The 20,550-nt window shown below is 45.0% G+C and overlaps 1 protein-coding gene across 8 annotated transcripts in view; it reads right to left on the bottom strand.

Moving 5' to 3' along the window:
• Positions 1–20,550, bottom strand: part of TNR (tenascin R) — a 417,504-nt gene that overhangs the window by 123,719 nt on the left and 273,235 nt on the right. Inside the window, exon 3 of one of the 8 annotated variants that reach the window (XM_081026706.1) lies at positions 973–1,052. The exons of the other annotated variants lie outside the window; for them this stretch is intronic. The gene's annotated coding sequence lies outside the window, so the exon portion shown is untranslated. The remainder of the gene's footprint in view (positions 1–972; positions 1,053–20,550) is intronic. 8 annotated transcript variants of the gene reach the window in all.

Genomic DNA, 20,550 nt, shown 5'->3' with positions numbered 1-20,550 from the left:
TATTTGATACCTCTGTCTCCTTTAGGTGGGTCCTACATGCTCTGAGACCCAAGGTCTGGCTTTGGTATGAGGTGGTGGCTGCATCTCTAAGCTAGATACAAAATCTGTCACCAAAAGCAACTTAGGAAGCTGGAGGGGACGAGCAGAGCCTTCTCCCCTCCCTTCACTATCTTCCTATCTCTCAAATGCGTCCTCTGATTAGAGCTAGTAAGACTCCAGGACTAGAAGCAAAATGGGCCAGTCAAAGAGATGAAGTGCTGGTGGGAGAGGGGTGGGGAAAGCAGAGAAAATGGAGAGGAAAAAAACATGGCAGTGTGCCAGGCTGACAAGGGGATCAGACAAGAGTTCTATAGGTAGAATGAGACAATATAAACCTGAGGAACAGATAATAGACCCCCGATTCAATGATACACTAACCATGGTGAACAAGACAGATCGTTATTGACCCCACACATGACAGTGCCAGAGAGTTGCAGTAATTCGATAGATTGATACTCAGGAAATCCATGAGGTGCCACTGATTCATTGCCTCCACTCTTGCTTCCTTATCGGTATAATTACCGTGGCCGGCACCAGATGTGTCTCCGGGTAATTTGTAAGAGATACGAGGATGGCAGGATGGTCTTCCAGCCAAGTTGGTACCAAGTTACTGAAGTACAGTCTCCTGTCCCCTCATGTCCCGGGTGGCCTGGAGCTTGGCTAAAGCTCTTGCCCCCTGCTAAGCTTGTTCTTAAAATGGCTTTTCTTTCTCTTACCAACCTCACCTGCCCCTGCCCCATGCCCTCGCCTGACTTTATTTCCTCACATTGAAGAGCTTTCTTACTGTTATAGAAAAATATTCTGCAGGCCCTCACCTTTACGCAGACTGGAGGAGAAGGGAGAGGAGAACTAGCCACAAGAAGGTGGGGTGTGGCGTGGGAGGGAGGTCTGGGAGGGGACAAAGAGGAAGAGAAAAAGCCAGAAGTCACTCACACGGAAGCTGTGCCTTTGTATTTTTGTTTTTCTCGTAGAATCAGAGAGGGGATAGAAGAGTTGAACATGGGCAGAGAGACCTGAAGGACAAAAAAGGAGAGAAACAAACGAATGTGTAGGTTGTGGGGCTGGTTGGGAGAGGCGATCTCTTGTAGGGGGAGTATGGGAATCCAGTGCTCTATTTGGATTTCTAGCTTCTGCCAACTTTAGTCCCCACTCTGTCCCTAAGGATGATTTATAAACCAGAACTCTATCTGTGAAAAAATGATTCTGGCTTTTCTTTTTTTTAGTTAGAAATAGTTTAAAAATAGTTCCCTTCCCTGCCGTTGGGATACTCTGTCACTGGGAGAAAGAGAGTAATTATGAAAGACGAGGTGTAATGTGATTACAGCCGGCCCCATTGTGTCAGTGGAGGCAGCGCCAGGGCTGCTGGGAGGATGCGGAGCCCGCTCTCTCCATCAGCGGAGACTTTATTGGGCCTGTCAGATTTCTGAGAAGAACCTGAGGGCAGAAAACTCCCTGCAGACAGGACTGCATGGCTGGCCCAGAGCTGTCAGAAGGCCGTGGAACAGAGCCGTGTGGGAGAATATGCGAAGCCAGGCTTGGGTGTCGCCTCGCACCAGGTCTGGCTGCCTAAGGCTCCTGAACTGCGTACACGTTGATGAGCCCCCATTGGGAATCTTCAGGATGGGTGTTTGGTGCAGAACCGGAAGGAGCACAATCATGTTGCAGTACAAGTGGTCAGCCCAGTTTGTTCGTGGCTTTGTGTCAGAGTGGACCAGAGAAGTCACAGTAGCAAGGATGTGGGATCCGGCTTCTGGTCTTATCTTCTGGCTCTGTCTTGTACGGTCTGAGAGAACACTAATTGACTTGACCTCTCAGAGCAATTCCTTCTTCATCTGAAAATTAGGGTGTTGGAGCTCAAGCAAGGGACTAATACCCAGGGAGTAATGAAGTCTCGCGATTGGAAGTGAGTGTGAGGTCATCCAAGTGTGTTTTCCCATTTTACAACACAACTGGGAAGGCTGGGCAAATTTTACCCCTGGGAGGAACCTATTTCCTTTTGGACAGCTGATAGTCTGCCTTCCAGGTTTCCTCCATGACTTTTGGTTAATAGAGAGCCCATGTAGGTGAGAATTTATCCAATTTTTATAGACCCCAGAGAATTCTTAACATCTGGAGAGCATTTGAAGACATACATATAAGTATATACATTAAATATAGCCCTGTTTAACACTTACAACAGTTGATGGGACTATTCCTATTTTATAGATAATGCTTAAAGTTTGGGAATGATTTGCCCAATTGAGCCAAGCTAAATCCTGAATCCTATTTCCAGACTCTCAGTTTAGTTACAGATGCCACAGCCTCTCTCCATCAGTGGTTTCTATCCTTTGGAAGTAGGCAGGATATAAATAATTAATTCCTAATTAGTGTCAACTATTTTGGCCAAAAATTCTTCCAACAGTCTGACCTTTTGCGACCATTAATATTTGTTTTCCGTCTGTGCTCCTTGAGCTGGGAGAACAGTGTGTCACCCTTTGCTGTTCAATTATTCTTCTTGAAGAGTCATCATATTACTTTTCATCTTTATCTTCTTTACATTTAATAAAACTGCAAAGCAAATTCCCTTGTAAGAAAGATGGCGAGTAATACTGTAGCCCAGACCAACGATTTCTATCACCTGCCCGAGATGCTCTTTAGAACAGATGGAGAAATTGATTCAGAATAGAAAAAGTGGTCTTTGCCCTCATGGGCCTTATAATCTAGTTGAGAAGACTAAACTCCTACACATAAAATGGAAACAGAAAGCACGGCAGTCCATTTTTATTATTAAACTGAAAATCACTCATTTTAAGTTTAATAGGAACTCCTAACAGTGAACAGAGGTAAGTGTGGGAGAAGTAACGGAAGAAGGCCTCCTAAAGAGGTAGGGACCCAATTCAGATGGAGGAGTGTTGCCAGAAAGGTGGATAGAGTTATGGGGAGCAGGTGGGAAGAGGGGGCAAAAGGCAAAGCATAAGCAGAGTTCACTGGAGCCGCAAGGTCAAAAGCAGGGAAGTTCTCTGCCTCTGAAAGGACCATCTTCAGTCTTCGCAAAAGTTTAAAGTCCATTAAAACTAGATTCTGAATATAATTTACATGCCCTGTGTGTGCCTATGAGAAAAGGAGCTGATCATGTATGAGCAATGCTTCTAGGGCTTGATGTCCATGGGCCAGTGGGTCCAGGACTCCAACGTGGGACCATGACAATTTATAAACGTGGCCTCAGAACATCTAATTAATTATCATTGTAAATGTAGAAATTGTTTGTTTGATTTCTAGGGCCATTAGAAACTAACAAATCTGAGGAATAGTCACCTTTAAAAATTATACCCACCCACAGGCAGAATACCAGATACTTCATCTGCTCTAAAAATACCTAATGACAGATTCAAATATCAAATTCATGCTGTTTTCAATTATGACATAACTATATTGGAGTTGTTCCTTCCAGGAGGAGCAGAATAATTGCTTTTATATTGGATATGCATTAATTTCTTCAGATGACTTGTATGTTGGAGATGACAGCTTATGAAAGTTCAACTCTAAAGGTGTAAAGGAGTTATTTTCTTCATTGTGTAAATTGTCTCTTAGAGCATAAAATAGCACCACCCTGACCCAAAGACTCTACACAGGTGAATTATATTTTCTAGTGCATGAAATAACGTAATTACTTTCTAACTGAAATGTGAGGAAGCGCTGAGAGTACTGGTGGATAGAGCACAACTTAATTCAGTTCAGTTACACACCGATTGCAGGCCAGGAACTGGGCTCGGTTTCATTGAGATGTCAGGGGTGTGCTAGAGAAACCTCAGCTAACCCTCCAGGCAACCAGGAGGAAGGCATTGGAGAATAAATAGCCGACTGTGGTGCGCATCCTATCAGAGGTCTAGGGAAATTCGTCTGGAAGCCCAGCAGAAGGAAACATATATACTGCAAGACACTCCAGAGAAGCCCTTATGGAAAAAGTGGCCTTTGCGTTGGGTCTCGATGAATTAGATAGAGTTTGAAAGGAGCTGGCAGGGGAAAAGGCAGTGGAAGTGAGGGAGGGACCCCTCACTCTGACACCATGCGTGAGGGAGGGCATGGTCCCTGGGGTGGTGACCTGGGGGGTGACTGTGTGTGTTCAGGCATGAAAGTTTCGAAGAAAATGTCAGCGAATCTTGACTGGCATCTTCATGAATGTGCTCTGGGTTCTGTGGGCTTGCCGAGCCATCGGTGTTTCTCAGGTGGGGCAGGACACGATTAAGAAACCCTTTCACACCCGTGGTTGCAATTGGTCCCAAAGATGAATTCCAATCCGAAAAACTCAAAAATTTGTTTTGCTTGTCGTTGATGTTAGTTTGCATTGATTTAGTTGGGGAGGCCCAGGTCAGCCTTCTCCATGACTTTAGAGAGTGACGATTTTCAGGGAACATAATTTCTAAAGTTGCCTCTCTCTCCCGCTCTTTCCCGACAAAAGGCATTTCGCTCCCCATTAAGTTACACAGTCTCATCTTTGTTCATGATTGTTAAAAGGGGGCTCCAGTGAAATCCAAGTGTTGTTTAAGGGACTGCTAAATTCGGAAGATGTTTTGTAAAATATCGGACTTCAATGTTTTCAATCTGAATAAAGACAAAAATTGACTATTTAGCTACAAACAGCTGCCTTTCTGACAAATGAAGAATACAAGCAACGGGGAGGAGGCTCTGAGTATAGCTGCTTGCTGAGGCACTGGTGAGCCAAGCATATTTGGAGGATTCCCGAAGTCCATGTGCGATTTGCATAGGGTACAAAGAAGCCCATGAAAGGGTGCAAAATGTCTCTGATGGGCTGGGATTGGTCCCCTAAATAAACTGTGCATGGTGTCCTGGTCTCCCCAATGGACCTTCTCCTTCCTCCCCCAGGCTTCCTGGGTGCTGCTCCGGGCCTGGCTCCCTCTCTTTCTGCACACACACTTCTGCAGCAGTCCCATCTGCCACCCCCATCCCAGACCCTCTGTCTACCCTTCTCCTTCCTGATCTTTCTTCAGCTTTTCAGCAGGAGAGCTGCAGCTCTAGCTCGCAGGAGACGGGGGTCCTGGCTTCCTCTCTGGGAGGGCCACAGGTCTGGCTGTGTCCCTCAGGGGGAGGGCATTGCTTCTCTCAAGGTGACCTTCTGTGCATGACTGACTCTCTTTCTTGGTTCTGGTAACCTCTCTGCCAAGTTTCCTTTGGGGTATAACCTCATTTCTTTTGGGGTATAAGGATGGTAACAGCTCAGCTGCTACTCACCCTGGCGGTCCAGGTCCGGAGTGCTCACTGATGGACAGCAGTTTTCCAGTGCTCATCTCTGCAGGAACCATCAGGGACCTGGCTTCCTGGAAAGGGCTGTTTACCCAGACATTTCTCCTGTCCCCACCTGTCCTCTGTGCCTCATTCCCTCAGCAGTCAAATGCTAAAGTAATACAAGATCCAGTACTGGCAATAAATTAACGCCTTCTGGAAACCTATTTGGGAACAGGTAGGCCTTGCACCATAAATAACAGTGACATTTTCATTTTAACAACAGCCTTCAACTAACCTAACAGTGGACATGGTTCAGTGTGGTTTCATGCCATAGCAGAGAATAAGATTCATTGCCTGTGAAAAGATTCAGCATTTTTTTCCTCACATTGATCTTTCTACCTTTCCCCTTTTGAAAAACACTAACATGAGCCGGAGTAACAGAACTCCTGGCATGTGCAGAGCTCATTGTAGCATTCAAGATGCTTTCATAGACATCATCTCATGTGATCCTTCTACACATTTTTTAAAGTATGTGAGGTGGGTATATTGCCCCTCTTTACAGATGAGTAAACTGAGGCTCATTGGTGCAAAAAACAAGCCATAAAAATTCAGCTTTCTACCTTATCCACTCTTTGGCCATTTATAGGTGCTCAATGAGAAGCTGGCTGGGGTGAGAATAAAGGGGTTCAGCACCCTTGAGTCTCAGCTTCAGGGCTGGAAGTGGGGTAGGGTCTGGCAGCCAAGGTCAGAGGAGAGTGTGTGGAGCAACCCAAGCTGGTCAGCAGAGGGTCCCTTTCTCTGTTTCTCTCTGTGGGTTTATCTCACAAGCCTCCTAGAAGAGTTGGAGAAAGACACCTTGAGGCGCTCAGGTTCCCCTAGCAACCACTCAAAACTGAGTCCTTTCTTTGGAGTTTGTGAGAGGAAAACCTATTCCTTTGATCCTAGTTTGTTATCACACAGGATTCCCGCAGGGAACTCATAAAAGTGTTCTTCCCCCTGCTGAGCCAGAAACCAGCCTGATTCACTGAATGAGAAGCCCCAACTGGCGGCCTATTTCCCAAACTGCTTCTGAGAAGTTTTCATGCCTTCTCCCTCAGGGGCTGTGTTGGAAGATAATTATGAGGTAGGCAGTAACATGACTGCTACTACTGTTCTGCAATATTCTACCTTCATTAGTCTAGACCCACAAATGTATCTAGAATGATTCAAATTTTTGATCTACAAGTGGGGTTCGCAGTATTAAATCAACTATGAATACTTATTACCTGTCTCCCAAATCACAAGATCCTGGGCTTTTCCTAGATGACTGAAAATGTGGGACTGCTGGCTGGGTTTGTTCAAATCTGCTGCATTTGACTGGAAAGAAAACCCCCACCACCTTCAGCAAAGCTGGTCAGACACAACCGCACAGCCTGGTGAGGTCTGCTTATTGTGATAAGCAGGCAGGGTTGCACCATGAAGAAAGGAAAGTCTTTCTTTGACAGACACATACATCATCTAGGCACATGCCAGGTACCCTGCCAAGGTCTTTATATTTTAACTCATTTAATCTTACAGCAACCGTACAAACTACTATGCTCATCCCCATTTTACAGATAAGGGAATTGAGGCACAAAGAGTTAGTTAGGTGACTCGTCTAAAATCACAAAGCCGTTAAGTGATGACACTAAGATTCAAACTTAAGCAGCCTGGCTCCAAAGTGTTTTTGAATGTAAAGGGATGTGTCGAGTGTGTTGGGAAGCCTTCATGTGAGAAGGAATTGGTGACACTTATCTCCCTCCCTGAGCTCAAGCAGAACTGGTTGTTACACTTATCACAGTAGTTATCCACAGAGTTGTTCCCCCCGACCCGCACATGTCCCCCTGAGGGAGGGTCCCTAGAGAGCAGGTCTGTGATCCAGTTAACCTTTGTCCCAGCATGGAGCACAGATCCCGAAGTCTAGTGGGTTCTCAATCTCTCTAAATACACGCATACATTCATGTGTATATGCATATATGCGACGTGGTCCCAGCCAGGCTTCTCTCCTCAGGTGGCTGCATAGTCACACAGATTGGTTTTTCCTGCTTCCACAGTTTCTGGCATTTTCCTCGTGGAAGTGTTGTCCAGAAGAACTGCTGCCAGGAGTGGGTGTGGTACTCTGAGGGGACTGGGGACACACTGTTCTGCTAGCCATCAGCACCTTTTATTGTTAGGGTAGTAATGACCTGCCTGCCCTCTCTCTCACTGAGAGTTTCAGGATCATAGTTCTCCCCCCTCACTTTTCTTTTGATTACTGCTGCTGTCACATTGTTTCTCATTATTGACCTTGGTACCTGTCAGACCGTTCACACCCCCCAATTGTCTTTATCTGCCACGCGTCCATCTTCACTGAAAAGCTGGATTCTCTGATTACTCCGGCCCTGTCAGTCTCTGATGGATTTACTTGATTCTTCTCAGAAATGAAGGAGTGATTTGTGGCCTCCTTGCCCTTGGACTTGATGGAGATTGTTGGCTGTGCGCTGGTCCCCTCCAGGGACCCCCTCAGAGAGATTGGGAAGAGGGGTCATTTCCTGGTGGGCCGGGCACCTGCCTTGAAGGCACAACATGTCTCTGGGTCTCCTGTCCCTTCCCTCTCCTGGTCTGATGAGCTTGAGCAAGTCAGGTGACTGTTCTGAGTCTCAGTGTCCCTATCTGTAAAGTGGGAATGACAGAACAAGGATCAAGTCTATGTGAAAATACTGTATAAACTCTGATGCGGCACGTAACCAGTGGAAAGGCGTCAGCATTGCTAATGTGAAGAATGATGCCGTGGGTGGTGTCCATCTCTGTGTGGCTCAGAGATTCTTCCTGGGACAGCTTTCCTCTCCGGTCTTTTCTCAGCCCCAGTGTTTAGAGAGGCACAATCAGGATGGAGAGTCACCACTAGAGGCTGAGTTGGTAACTGTTGAATTGAGCAGGACGTGTGCCCCATAGTATTGAGGGCCGTAATTTCATGCAGGTGGTCAACAACGTCCAGGGAATGGTCTGCTTTCCAGCGTGGGGTGATTAGAATGTAAAGAGAACCACAACGATTCCTAAATTATTCCTTGGTCACACCTGGGCTGTGTTTGCTCCCTGAAACTGGGCTCCCAGAAACCAGAGGGGCACCAGGGGTCGAAGCTATTCACCTGGCTACAGCAGCTGGACATGAAACCAAAGAGGCCATCTTCAGGTCCAAAGCTAAGGTGGACTGTCCTGAGCTGGGTAAGACTGAGGGGTGTAATGTGGCCTATGCAGGGTCCAGCCAGGGTCTGAAAGTCACAGAGCTGGATTAAAGCCACTAGGGTCAGAAGTAAAAGCAGAGGAGACACATAAAGAGAATAAGTATGCAAACCCCACATGTCCCAAGGGAAAAGGGAGGGGTGTGCCAAACATTATAAGCCTTGGGAATTAGAATGCCTGCACCCATGGCCTAACGCTAAACCGACATGTTCATATATTTTTAAAAGGTTTTTTTTTTTTCTGATCAGAAAAACAATATTCATTATAAACCAACTAGAACATACAGAAAGGTTGTGTTTTTAATACCCTGACACAGCAAAAATCACTAGTGATTTTGGCGTGTTTTTTCCCCCCCAATTTTTTCTCTGTTCATTTATGTAATTGAGAGTGCACAGTATTTGGAACAGATCCTTTAAACCCACACATTTCTTGGGTTTGCTGTCTTTGAGGGAGCACCGCCTGGTGGCAGTGAGAAGGCCCAGAAGGCAGGTCTAAGGCCCATACAGGCCCACACCAGCTGCCAGGCTGCAGGGTCCCACAGGTGACAGGCCTGGACAGGCAGTGGGGGGAGCTGGGCAGCTGCCAACAAAGGAGCAGCTTCTGTGTTTCCCCATCCACCCCTGCCACCAAGCACACTTCTCTGTCAGTTGGGAGCCTGGCAAGCGTTGGCAGGGTGACTAGCTTCCTCTGTATAGGTCTCCTCAGTAACAGGGGTGTAGAATTGAGCTGAACATGTAGCTGTTGTGGGGGCCATTCGGTTACAGTCCTGATCAGAATAATGGATCGAGTCTGTTAGAGCCCTCCGGGAGAGAAAGTTCTACTTTCTCTCTGAACAGCAGGGTACCTAGGAGGGTGGATGAAGTTTCAGCACAGTAGGAGCGACTGGAGCAGGAGCCAGAGCAGGCATGATGGATGGAGGTGGAAGTCCCAGGTTTCCACGTGCCAGCCTGTACCGGCTAGGCTCCATCAGAGGGCATTAGGAAAGGCCAGTGGCCAAGTTTGCATGGAAAACACGCTGCTGGCAAAGATGGCAAAGATGCAGGGTGTGCTAGGAAAGAGCTCCAGGTGTTTGAAGGCCAAATCAATTCAAAGACCCTGGAGGGCAACTCGAACCTGGAGGGCTCTAGGAGTGTTGTAGCTATTAGCATGCCTGTGGGTCTGGAGGGGACGGCCTCTTGCTCCAAGCACTACAAGGACCTTGGAGCTCAGGCTTGTGGATGTTATTGTGGGCTCATCCAGCTATTGTCTAAGATCTTGAATTAAGTCTAGTGTAAGTGGGAGATAAGATGGCGCCATGGGTGTGGGGCTAGGGACTCACATAGGTCTAGAGCTGAGCCTGCTGGGCTTGTGGGCAAGTGACATATTTTCTCTGAGCCTCTATTTCTTCGTCTGTGAAATAGAGGTAATAATGTATGGATTTCCCAGGGCTGTTTGAAGCACATAATGCATGGCCTAGCACAAAGTAAGTGCTCGGAAAGTGGGCTAGCCCGACTAGCAATGTTTCCCGAGGTCGTCAGTGGGACACTGAGGCGTTTTGATCTAAGTACCCTAAGTAATTCAGGAGCATGGAATAGAACTGGTTGTTATCCAAACCTGTGACATCCATTCCTGAAGCAGGGTCCTGATCAGCTATGAAAAGACCCTTTGGTGACAATGACCCTACAGAGTACATGGCAGCTGGCAGCAATGGCATGAGTTTGCACCCTTTCCTCCTACACATTGCCCACTGCCTCTGCACTTGACTTGGCAGACTAGCCTTTTTCTAGCCTCCTGGGGGAACACAGAGCCCTTCTTCCCAGTGCTGGGACCCCCGGGGCAGCGTGGGCTCAAGCAGCTGTTGCAATGCAGGCAGCTGCAGCTTCCACAGCTGCAATGATCTTGATCAGTGGGTCAGGTCAGGACCACCTCTGTGTGGGGCTCACCCTCTGCCCCCTGGAGGGCCAGGGTTTTTCAAACCATGGCTCCCCACCATGCTGTTTTGGGGTCTTAAGTCAACACGGAGCCTCTGACCGCAGAGAGAGCTGCCTCAGGAGCCTGCTGAGATCCCTGAGGCTCAGCTTCCACAAAGTACAGTGCGGGTATTTTCTAATTTAATTATCTGGAGGGAAGAAGTCTTTGGATTTGGGAATTCCCTGAGCTGTCTGGAGAAGAAACGTTCCCCGGGCACGCAGAGATGTGCTGGAGGGGGAAGCAGACCTCTGTGGATAAAATGAGTAACACGAGGTCTAACATGCCTTTGAGGGGAATGCTCCCTGCTCCTGGGGTACGCTGGGCACTCCGAGGCCACTTGCCCCCCATCCTTGTCTACCGGGGTCCAGGAGCTCCTGGGGGGTTGCAGGTTAACAGGCAGTGCGGGCGCCTTCTCTCCCACTTGAGTACAATATCAGGCGAGGCTGCAAGGCTTCCATGGGTAACACTTAATGTTACAGCACTGACCAGACTGACCTCTGAATCTCCCTAGTCAGATACAATTCTTACGGCCTTGGTGTCTCTCCTGGAACTTTGAGGCTCAAGGAAGTTCTGTCTCATATGGACCACTTAGGGAAGGGGTGTTCAAACATTCTTTGCTCTATGGGTAGTAGAAACATTTTTTACTTTGTAACTCAATATGTAATGCATAAATCATATATATATATATATATGTGTATACATATATATATGTATATATATGTATATATATATATATATACACATGAAATTGAAACCAAATTTCACAAAATACTGTGTTGAATATATTCAAATCCAGTCTATTATAGTTTATTCTATTCTCCTTCATTAAGAAAAAATATAGGTTATAACCCACAAAACTGGTTGAGGTCCCTAGTATGTCCCAAGCCACATTTGAAACCCACTGCTTTAGAGGACTACTGTCCAATAAAAATATAATGCACGTCACCATGTGAGCCCCATATATAACTTGCAATTTTCTAGTAGCTACAGTAAACAGGTAAAAATAAACACGTGGAATTAATCTTAATAATATGTTTTACATAGCGAACATTATTTCAACATGTAATTAATATTAAAAATTATTAATGAGCTATTTTACTTTTTTAATCCTAAATTTTTGAAATTCAGTATGTGTTTTATGCCGACAGCACGTCTCAATGTGGACTAGCCACATTTCAATTTCTCAGTCATCATATGGGGCTGGTAACGCCCCTTTTGGCCTGGGCAGCTTTCGAGGACAGGTCAGGGAAGAAGAATGAAGTGTTTATCAGAGTCTTTACAGATGGGTGAGCTACGGGCAACCTTTTTTTTTTTTTTTTTTTTGAAGCTGCATTTCCCAGCCGCCTCTACTCTAGCACCAAGAAATACATTATAGCAGAATGGAGTTGACATTGGTATCTGGATTTATTATTAGAAATCCTACCTTTTATGTAGCTTTGAGGAACAGGCGAGGGGAAGGTTAGGGAAATACCATTCTACCTCCGCAGTAAACCTTAAGACCCGTAAGTTAGCTGAATTCAACAAATAATTACTGAGAGCTTACTCTGTATCAACAGTAAACCAAGGTCGCAACACCTAAGGGTGTTGGGCACGAGGACAGAAGCTAATTTGCTTAGAGATGGTCCCCGCTTTGTCCCTTGTGGCCTTTTAAAAACTCTTTCCATACTAGCGACTTGCTTCTTTCTCCCTGCCTACCTGCTGCATACCAGCACCCAGGGTGTAACTCTGGGTGAAGAATGGCTGAGGGAACTGGTGAGAACTGGGGTACTGGGTTTCAAATTTGACTAAGTTTATTATTGTTGGTGATGTCGGCCCTTGCAGCTGACATTTACATCAGGCTTTGAAATTAAGACTTGCTTACAAATACAGCATCTGATTTAATTTTCTCAGCAATCCATGAAGTTGAAATTCTCTTCCATGTTATATACCAAGAAACTAATGACCCAGGGAAGTTAAGTAAATTGTTTAAGGTCAAACATTCGTTCAAATTAACATATATGTTTTTAAGCACCTACAATATTTTTTTTAAGCACCTACAATATTATACATTGAACATATAACAAGGAATAAAGTTCCAGATACTTGTTGAATTTGGTCTCAAATGAAAATCTCTTTAGTTCAAATTTTGTGTTTTTTATGCCATACTGTACTATTCCCATTTTATGTAAGTGCAAATGCTCAGAATCTACTATTAGTTCATTCTTGGTTAGACTTAACTTATCTGTCTTCAGTTACTTAAACAACTTAATATTCAGGACAGAGTCCATTCTGTTTTTCACATTTACCTACTCCCTTAAACTCATTTAGAACCACAAAAATTGGATAAATCTCACATGGATTTTGAGTCATCTGGTTATATTAATAATGGTCTAAATAAAGCAGAAAGCTAAATCTGGGATTCAAGATTCTCATCCTTCAGAAAATCCTCAAAAGCATATTTTCATGGTGCTCTAGAACATTCTAGACATGAGTGATTAGCAGAAGTTAAGCAAAAAGAGGAAAGAAAAGGGTCTGTAGGGGATGTCTTGTGTCAAATAAGTTTAGAAATCAATCACCTAATTAGACAGAGTTAAATTGATTTCTTTATAAAAGAAATTTTCAGAGCCTTTAATGTGATTTGTGAATCATTAAGATAGTTATAGATGTAGTTGTAAATATAGATTTAGATTAGACATGTAGGTAACGATACCAATTACAATGACAAATAGTAGACAGACAGATAGATATAGAAATGGGAAGCAGTGTTACATAGTGGTTAAAATAATAGATTCTCAATTTGGATTGCTAGATTGAACCCTGGTTCCAATAGCTGCTAGTTGTGTGACCTCTTGCCTCAGTTTCCTCATCTGTACAATGGACATTACCTAATAGAGTTGTGGTGAGAATTAACTAATACATGCAAAACACTTAGAACAGAACCTGTGACATAACAGAAGTTCAATAATTATTCGATGAAAATGTTGACTATATTTAGTATATAGCATTTCCCAAATGTATGACCAAAGACTCTTCTTTTTTATAACAGCTTATGGGGTTCATTTTACATGGAATACTCTTTATAAAATGCTTCTCAAGGACTTAGAGCATGGGTTGGAAAAGGTGAAGAAACTGGGTAGGATTAGGGAGGCATCTTCTGGAAGATTGGAGGAGAGTGTTGTATTTGTATGAGGTCACTTGCTAAGGAAAGGTATTGTCACTAAGGCATTTGGTCCTCACTATTGTAGTTTCATCTCCAAGAAGGTGCAGGTTGCTAGCCCAAGAGCCTGGGGCCCAGGGACAGCAAGTAAGTGGCATGCATGTCATTACTTCTACCTTCTTCCCTCATGACGGACATTGCTAATGGACCATGACACTGTCTCTTGCCATCCTCTCAACATAGCACTTCATGCATGTCTCCAAGAAGGATGGACTCTGCATCAGAACCTACTTTGCAGTCCTGAGTCAGTCATCATTCGGTGGTGAAGAGAGTGGCAGTACTTCACCACAGATGGTTTGCTGAAACCCCAATGTGTGGGTTGGACAACTCATCCTGCCAAGTCACCAAATTTTCAGCCAGCTTTGTTTAGAGTTGGCTCTGTTTACAGCTTGAGGAAGAAAAATAACAACAAAAGTTGTGGTAGTCATAGTAATAGTAAAAAAGGTAAAGAAATTGGTGGGGGAGGTGGCTGAATGGCAACACAGACAATCTTTAGGAATTAACTTCTGAAGGAATTAACAGGGTTCCTGAAGCAAAAATCAGATAAACGTCATAGTAACAAAATTTGTTATTTCATATCTCAGGATAGAAGGATCATTCTAGTAGCTGAGATCCTGTCATGTCCAAGAATTCGTTTCCTGTACCCTCCACTCCCATCTCTGTACTTCCAATGGGTACACGCTCCAAATGATGGAATCAACAGAATCTAGAGCTCACCTTAGACCTTTCCACTTGACAGGTGAGGAAGATCTGATGCTACTTCCTAGGGGTAGACCTGAGATTAGAATGTGTGTCTCCTGACTCCTGGCTCCAGGCTCTTTCCGCTTTACAATCTTCCTTCTCGATACTGCCTCATAATTTCCCTTTATACCCACAGAGTACCATGTTTCTTTTTTTTTTGTAATCCTTCAAATTTCTTCTCTACTTCCCTTTACTTAGATAAAACTTATTTATATCTATTGTATAGAGAACAGGGTCCAGTGAAACATCATTACTTAAAAGGAAATTACTACAGCAATAACGGGTTCTTTCATATTTTGGAGGGAAAATGCCATTTTCTATGAGGAGAAGGAAAATGTTGTTTTAGCGCCATTTCAAGTATTTTGGAGTCTCTCTGGGGCCCAATTTGGGCACCCCTGTTTTGTGCATATATATATATATATATACTGGACTGGGGAGGTACTGTCCTCGTAACCTGCTTTTTCTCATAAGAATACCTATTCATGTAACTGAATCGTTCACAGCCCCCCACAGGGCCCTGCATTTTGCAAAATCATGTGCATGACATTCTCAAAACTGCCTTTTCATTTGGGGACTGTACCAAATGGACACTTAGGAAGGAATGAATCAACTGGGAGAAAAATCAGAACTTGAATCTTTTCCTTGGAAGTTTTTCACATTCATTCATTATTTTTAAAAAAAAGTGTTTAAGGTTTGTGTCTCAGCTATGTGGAGCTGGAAAACAATACATATTTTCTGCTATGTTTATTTAACGAGTATTGTCAAGTATCTACCCGGTGTGGAGAGCACCATGTTTGGTATTGAGGGTGACATAAAGTAAATGTGAGCTCACAGGCTCTGTTCCATGGAAGCTAAAATTCTAACTGAGGTGATGACCACAGGCAACATCCCCCCTTCTCCTCTTTCCTTCCTTCCATGGAAGAATGAACTACCATCCACCCAGTGCTTCAGGTCCCAGGAGGTTTTAAAATAAAAATAATTTAATCAGTGTGGGCACTTTTTCTCCCAGGTGGCCAGAAGGGCTTCTGCTGGCAGTGACTTTTTCTCTTGTATTAGGGGTCAGGCCGCAGAGCAGGAAAGAACTAATGCCTCTTAGCACAATCATAGAGCAGGAGGTGAAGGCCATAGTGTGGGGTCTTCCGGTTCCTGAAGAGCAGGGTCAAAAGCTGAGGAAAACCAAAGCTTGCCTCTGTGAAAGGTGATCCCTTCTTAGGCTACCTAGGAAGGACATCAGCCTCACCCTCACTGGGGATCCACATTCTTCCTGTTTATGGACCTTAAACGCTCTCTCTGCAGGCTACTGATGGAAGTGAGAACACCAACGCCTTCTGCCAAAGCTTGAGGCACTGCTGCTCCAACCAGCAAAATGCAAGGAGAAATGTGGGTGAGCCTCCTCTTCTAGGGAGGGCGGGAGAGGGGGTAGGCGCCTGACTGGGAGTCTTGATGCAGGGGCTGCATGTCCCGGGCTGTAAGAGGCAATTCTAGAGGACCCCATGCTGTAGAGAACAGACTGGAAGGGGTTGTCTAACTGAGCAGCAGCTTCCACACTGGTACAATAGCAGACTACTCTGAGGGTGTACTCTGCGTCACAGAATGCGTAGTCTGGGGAGAGCTCATGGTCAAGGGCAGCCCAGAGATATAGGGACCTGGCTGGTACCATTTTCTAGACACTGAAGGAGAAGGGGCTAGAATATCTGTGGTTATAAGTGGAAACAGGAAGGCATAGAAGACGCTAGGCTTGAGAAAGAGGAAACCACAACTTCCCCAGGTAGCAGAAGTTACCCCTGAGGATGGAAAATGAGGGTGCCCTGAAACACCTGTGTTACATTTTCCTTTTCCTCCTTTCTTTAGCCTTCCTTTGATATCTTTTTCTTAGTCCCTGCTCTTTTTTCTACTCTCCTTTCTTCCCTCTCTCGTTTCGTGTCCTTTTCTTTCCCTCCTCAGTCTTTCTTTCCATTCTCTCCTTCTCTCAGCCCTTCCATTATTTTACGACTCATTCCTCTTGACGAATCCTTGCTGCTATTTTACATTCCATGGTGTTATATGAAGGGCTTATGGGTCTCCACTCCTCATATGATTACAATCTAACTGTAACCCAGACTGCTAGAGTCCCCTCTATAATTGTTCTCCTCTTCTCTCTTGGTGGCAAACACATAATATCATCTGGGGCCATATTGTATCCAAATAAAAGACTATGTTTCCCAGTTTTTCTTGTTAGGAATGACCAGGTAATCAAGGTTGGGCCAGGGAAATGTAAGAGGGATTCTGTGGGACTCTGGGAAAGTTGCATACAGGAAGCTGACAGCTGAAAAGCTGACAGCTGCAGCCTTTTTGCCCTCCCACCTTCCTCCTTCCTGCTGATGGGAGCACAGACACGAACGCTGGAGCACCAGAAGCCATCTTGGACCATGCAGTGAACTTGAGGATGAAAACTACACAATGAGAATAGAGAGAGGATGGAAGGTGTCTGGGTTGGTGATAACTACCTCTTGACTGGATGTCTCTGGGCTTCTCATTCATGAAGAGAGAAATACATTTCTAGGTTGTGGAAGCCATTGTTATTGCTAGTCTCTCTTACTACAACTGGCCTCAGTCCCAAGTGATCCACTACCCTCATCAATAACTGTTTCCCATGCTCCTCTATTCCTTCCCGAGTCACTGACTCTTCTGTCTACACCATCAGGTAAGATGCTGAGGCTTGGAGGGACAGCCTGGGCACTCTCATGTTACGTGGCTCATAATACTCATGGGATTTCCTTGACTCTGTTCTCTATTCAACAAATCCTTCAGAGGCACATGTGGGACTTTGGGGGTTTGGAGCTGTAGCAGCTGAAGGTTTGAGTCCCTTGTACCCACAGCAGAGTCGCCGACAGAAGTGTCATATGGGGAAGTAAAGGCTGTCTGTCTGAGGCTGTCAGCTGTTCTGGAGCCTGAACAAGGCAGCAATTTATGTGGTGCCTTCAGACACCAAGCGTAAGAGAGGGCTTCATCAAGCAGAGTTTCCTGGCTGCGTTGTATGTACATTTACAAAGCCATTTACAGTTCCCTTGGAAACATGAAATACTTTGAGTCTAAATTTAGAGGGTTCATTCTGAGCTGTTGTAATAAGCTCAAAGAATATTCAGAGTAAAGGAACAGAATGAGATGTGAGACAACCCACCCGTCACTCTAAGCACCACGCCTGTCCACAGTCCGTCGGGTCATAGAGAGCAGAGTGGCTCCTGCAGGAGGTCAGTCACATTCCCATCTCCCAGTCAAGGGGCAGAGGAGAGGGGACCACTCTCGGGACTCTGCTCTCAGAACTGTGGTCCTAGCACTTTGTTTTTTGGTTTACTCTTTTGCTTTCTCAGTTGCGCGAGGCCCCCTAACATTTGCCATCTGTTTTCTGTTAAATTTTCTTGCAAAGTGTCTCCGTGTGTGGTCCCAGAGAACCAGCATGTGAAGCTCTCAGGATGGAGCCAGTTTGAATTTTCAAGCTTCATCCACATGCTGGTTTCCCAGGAAGGTTCTGGCAGCCTGGGAGGTAAGGCATCTCCATTTCCAGAGAGCAGGTGTGAGCTGAAGCACTGGAAGAGATGTGAAGACTCCAGATATGCTCTCCCTTTTATGATGACAACATATGGGGTATAGACTGGCTCTGGAAACACGTTCGTTCCTCGGGCCTGATCATTTATCATCTCTTGCCTGAATTGGAAAGAGAGTCAGCCACCTGATCTGCCAATGCCTCCTGTGTGTCTCCCTCCTGGCGATTCTCCCCACAACCAGGGAGGTGATCTGGCTCAGGCCATTCTCCATCCTTTCCTGCCTTGTAGCTGCTCATAGACGTCTCCTGCTGGACTATGACACTGTGACCTCAGTGCCTTTTGCCCTATGGTTGGCACTTTGCCTATTAATTCAAAAGAAATTTATGGAGTTTCTGAGTAACACCATCCTAGCTCTGCTTATAACCTTGAAATATCTCCCTGACACCTACTCATACATTCCAAGCTCATGAACTCAGCATTGAAGGTGCTCCATGATATGACTCATCAGGGTTCCAACCTCACTTCTTACTCCTCTGGGACTCTCGGTTTGTGCTTACAAGCATGTTTCTACCTATGCTGGTTCCTACCGTGTTCCAGCATGCAACGTGGACTCTCTGAATCCTCTACATTTGCTCCTGCTGTCCCTCTGCCTACAACGCTCTTGAAAATTGTTCCCTACTCCCTACTTCCCTATCTTTCTCTCCCCACCAATGCTAACCTTACCCAGATAACTCCTCCATAATTTTAAGACTGATTCTCACCTCTTCCAGGAAGCTACCTATGATCCGCCCTGGGTTGGGGTAATAAGTGTGCCCCTTTTTCACTCCCACAGCTTTCTGTCATTGTACTTTCTACATTGCCTTGTGAACGTATTTTTCTATTTCTGTCTTCTCTGCTAGATTGTAAACTCCTGAAGGGCAAGGACTGAGCATCTAATTCCACCCACAATACATTTTTGTTGAGTATCTTGTGTGTTTTAGGCACCGGGAACACTGCAATGAACAAAAGAGCTCCCAAGGAACTTACACTCTAGTGGTAGAGGAGAGAAAAAAGACACATAAATATAATAAATCAAGTAATGACAAGTGTTATTTAAAAAGTTCAACTAGAGTAAAAAGGAATAGACTGCGAAGTCTTAGGACACCTCTGATGAGAAAATATTTAAGTAGTGACTTTAAGGAAGTGAGGGATGAAGCCAGGCAGATATCTGGAGGAGAAGCATTCTAGTCAGAGGGACCAGCATGTGAGAATGCCCAGAGGTAGGTAATGTTTGAGATATTCCAAGAATAGTAAGAAGGCAAGTAAGTAAGAGGAAGAAAGGCATGAGATAAAGTCAAGAGAGCTTCTGAGAGCGGTGCTGGTTACGTGGGGCCTTGGTAGCCATGGAAAGAGTGTGGGTTTTTCTCTGAGTAGGATGGGAAACAACTGGAGGGTTATGAGCAGAGAAGTGACATGATGTGACTTATGTGACATTTCGGGGGATGAGCTAAGGGGTTTGCTGATTGAATATGATAGATGAGGGAGAGAAAGGGATGAAGGATGGCACCAAAATGTGTGCAGATAGAATAATGGCATTGCCCTTAACTAGAATGGGAAAGACCAGGAGGATCAGAGAGCACAGAGCACAGAGCCATCAGAGGCTCGAATGGGGATATATAAAGTTTGAGATAATTATTAGAACTCTAAGAGGTCATACTCAGGAGGAAGTTGGATATGGGAGTCTGAAATTCAAGGAAGAAGTTGGGCTAGAGATATAAACTTGAAAGTGGTCAGTGAAAATTCACAGAAATGGATGGAGTGAGTGTAGGGGGAGAACAGGAGGGTCCCAAGGACTGATCCTCATGGCACACCAGCACTCAGAGATTCAATTGATGGTGAGGAATCAGCATAGATGAATGAGAAGGAGCACCTACTGAGGTACAAGGAGAACCAAGAGAACGTGGATTCATCAATACCAAATGAGGACAGTGTTTCAGGGAGGAGGCAGTATTCAGTTGTGTTAGGAGCTATCAGTCAATCCAGTAAGAGGGGAACTGACCAGTGACCATGGATTTGGCCATGTGGAGGTCATCAGTGACTTCAGAGCAGGGGAAAATAACTGATGCAGAATAGGACACTTGGTGGACTGATGTCCTTGAGTAAGCAAGAGGGGTGGCATCCAGTATACCAATGGGGAGAATTGGCTTTAGATAAGAGCCTGGTCACTGAAGGGAAGGCAAGTGGGTTGGTAGATGGGAAAGGAGAAGTGGATGGAATTGCTTTTCTGGTTGCTTCCATGTCTCAGAGAAGTAAGAAGCCAGGCTGTTAGCTGAACATGAAGGTGATGGCCCATCTCTTATTCATCTCTGTGTCCCCAGCAATTAACATGGCACCTGCCACACGATTGTCACTGACGCATGGTGGATGAATTGAAACTCTACCCCATGACTTGGCATTTTCTGGTTGCCTGGGAAATGTACCACCACTCTAGTTTTGCTCTGTTTATGTGTTCAGAACATTTGCTGGACTTGTACAACAAGATAGGATCCCACAGTAGAAACAAAATGCTTTTCGATTAAAAAGGTGTGTGCATATAAATGCATAAGTATATATACGCACACGCACATATATTACATATATGAGTATATGTTACATATA

This window comes from Rhinolophus hipposideros (assembly GCF_964194185.1).
Source record: "Rhinolophus hipposideros genome assembly, chromosome: 19".
In the NCBI taxonomy this organism is placed as follows: domain Eukaryota; kingdom Metazoa; phylum Chordata; class Mammalia; order Chiroptera; family Rhinolophidae; genus Rhinolophus; species Rhinolophus hipposideros.
Note: the sequence above shows the minus strand (reverse complement) of the source record. Positions and strands in the feature narration are given on the sequence as shown.